We start from the raw sequence: 3,152 nt of genomic DNA, 5'->3' as shown, positions 1-3,152 counted from the left end.
TTACACCTTCCATGGTACTCCTGTGAAACATTAGAAGCAAAGTCACAGGGAAACAGTTCTGCGATCCCTCTCCTGCTGGCACAGCTGCAGGGATATGCCTGACTACAATATCAATTTCGCAACAAACTTTCAATCCAGCCAAAAATCATTGGAAAGCTGACTCAAATTTCTGACATTCGCTAATGCCACAAATGTAATGTCTGTGTGAGAGAATGTATATTCGGTTATGATTCGGCAAAGAGACCATGAGCTGCATGATATTACTGGTATTTGGATTATTGCATTGGGAAATGATTTCACCTTTGATCGAAACAGGACAACTTTCAGTTTTTAAGTATATTAACAGAAGTCAAAAGGTGATTACCCCACCCCACCCCAGAAGATGTCAAAGAGTTGCTAACTGTACGTGAGTGCTCTTTGTTCTCGAAGTCAACAGCTCTCCGCCTGAGTCACCTTCATGTCTCTGGTTGCTGTGTGAATCACAAAGAAGGAGCCCGTCAATACAGACAAAAATCAATAGTAAGCTGAGTCTATCTTCTCAGACTCTTTTCAGCTGCAAATGTATCTGTGACTGCGTGAGAATATATGTTCGGTTATGATTTGGTCAAATAACCATGAGCTGCTTGACATGACTTCAATTTCGATTCTTGCTTTGCTGAATGATTTCACCCATTGCTCGAAACAGGACAACTTTCACGTTTACACGGAACACGAAACACACCGGACTACAGGGAAAATGCACAAAGCTGAGCAGGCGGTGTTCCACATCATACCGTGCAGCATAGTTTCAGTCACTGTGTCTGTTTTGCAGGATAAGAGTCCCAAAGAATGTTCTCCACCCTAAAACCGGAGGTAGCATTACAATCCGAGAACGACAGATCACATTGTGAGGATGCTCTGACCTCGGGGCCAGTTGGAGATGCCACTTTCCTTGCCTTTTACCTTAACCGTATCATTTGCTGCAGAGATGTTCACACTTGGACATGAGCCACATGGATATCCACTGAGTTGGAAACCTGTGTGGGAATTGACGAGAAGCGACTCAATAAATTTTGCTAAACTCCATGGTGCTTATTGGAAATGCAGTTTCTGTCCACGTCAATCTAAAAGGCAGTTTCTGAACATAGTAACAGAAGTTACTACTCACCCCACCCCCACTCCGGAAGAGGTGCTAACTGCCCTTGAGTGCTTTTTGTTCTCGATGTGAAGAGCTCTCACGTCTGAGTCACCTTCACGTCTCTTGTTGCCGAGTGACTCACAAAGAAGGAGTTTCACCAGAGCTGCAACTGCCTCACTTTCCCACTCACTCACATTTTCCTGCTCGTCAGTGATTTAAAGAAAACCAAAAGGATGCGATGTCATTCTGTAGCCTCTCTGTCGATTCCTCCGTTTCAGTTCCAACACGGCTTAGATCTCGAGACGCACCTTAATACTAGCGACGTTATGAAAGCACAAGCCCAGAGGTTCCTCTGAGAGTGTAATTTCTTTCATTGCTGTTGCTGATTGAATGAGTCACTAACGTGCGAACTGATCCAAACCATGAGCCAGCACCTCTGCTGCCAATTCTCGCACGTTGAATAACGACAGACAGCTTCCAAATGAGGCCTTTCAGAGACGACTTTGGGCGACATTTGACAGACAGACAGGTTCAGGAATCCGTGGTGCACTGTGACGCCAGCGCATCAGCTTCTTCCCTGTCTTTGAACCGGCCCGCCTGCGCAAGGAATGCAAATGCGGTATTGCTTTTTGTGGAAGATTCAGAACGCGGTAACTGCACTCTGAAACAAAATGTCATATGATCAGATCCAGGTTGGAGAAAAACTTTACAATGCTTTGCAAACTGATTGAATGGAATTGCATTACATTTCACGAAGAGAGCAGATTTGTTCGAGCAATTTTGAAGGCAGATTTGCAGCAAGCAAGAAAGTCCATGTAAAAGGCTGCAGTTGAAGAACAAAGCAGTTTCTGCCCAGTTTCGATCTGGGGACCTTTCGCGTGTGAGGCGAACGTGATGACCACTACACTACAGAAACAAGGCGCGGGCGGTCGCGCTGCGGCTCTGTGACAGCCAGCACTGAAAGTTGAAGACATTTTCCGTTTCACCTTTCTTTTTCCAATAGCTCATTGTTGTCCAGGGTAATTGACATCTTGAAAAAGTTAAAAAACAAAAGGGGGACGTGAAATTGGTGACAAAATATAGACAAGGATGTGGTCAATGTTTGCACTGTAGAGTGAGGTGGAATAGGCTGGGACAACTTTCCCGGCAGCGTCACGGCTGCGAAATGATTTTATGGAAGGGCTGTAAACTGAGTATTTACGAGTTTTACCCAAGCTGGGGTGAGTTGGAAACTCGAGAGCATAGGTTTAAGGTGAATGGTCTGAAATTTGCAAAGGACCCGAGGCACATTTCCCACACACAAGGTTGTGCGTGTATGGAATGAGCTACCAGAGGAATTGGAGGAGGCGATTGCACTCAGAAAAATGCAAAGGTAATCGGATCAGTTTCTGGATAGGATGGGTTGAGAGGGATTGAGGCCAAATGCTGGGGAACGGGACTTGTTTAATTTTGGCTGAGAGGTGAGCATGGATGAGATACAGCGAAGTGTCTGTTTCCACGCGGTGTCCCCCAATAACGTTGTGTTGCCTACAACGGTTTTAAAGGATTACTTTTTAGCGGAGCTTGCCTTCGCAGTCTGTGGCACAATCATTTAAGTCTGTTCGACTGCTCACGGGAAAGGTAGTATTGTGAAACACTGCAGAAACGAACGACTTCCTTACTTTTGCTGTGACTGACCATTCTTGGTGAAATTTTCCCAGATCCTCCATTATCCTGACTGGCTCAGAGGGAGCGTGCTGGAGCTTTCACTGAGAAGCTGGTGAATCGAAAGCATTCTCAGATATTTTCCTTAAAACAGCGGCATTTTGTCACTTTGACAGTAAGAACTGTTTTTGCTCACATCGTCTCCACATCAGTCTCTTGCTCCCGAAAATACCCTAATACAGCGTGCATTGCTTCCATTCCAACACAGAAATGCATCGTATTCTCTCTGGAATGATCTGAATTGACAATGTCATTCTTTGGTGACTGGAACGTGGCAGTTGCTGTTATTTAAATTCGATGAATAAAATCTCAAAAATAAACCCAATCGTAG

At 44.9% G+C, this 3,152-nt stretch overlaps 1 non-coding gene across 1 annotated transcript; it reads right to left on the bottom strand.

The window, feature by feature from the left end:
- Positions 1-1,960: 1,960 nt before the first annotated feature.
- trnav-cac (transfer RNA valine (anticodon CAC)) lies at positions 1,961-2,033 on the bottom strand. Its single transcript has one exon. It is a non-coding gene; the product is annotated as a tRNA-Val (tRNA).
- Between the last annotated feature and the right edge of the window lie 1,119 nt (positions 2,034-3,152).

The sequence above is a fragment of the Hemiscyllium ocellatum genome, chromosome 44 (genome assembly GCF_020745735.1).
Source record: "Hemiscyllium ocellatum isolate sHemOce1 chromosome 44, sHemOce1.pat.X.cur, whole genome shotgun sequence".
Taxonomy (NCBI): Eukaryota; Metazoa; Chordata; class Chondrichthyes; order Orectolobiformes; family Hemiscylliidae; genus Hemiscyllium; species Hemiscyllium ocellatum.
The sequence above is the reverse complement of the archived record's forward strand: the minus strand, read 5'-3'. Positions and strand labels throughout refer to the sequence as shown.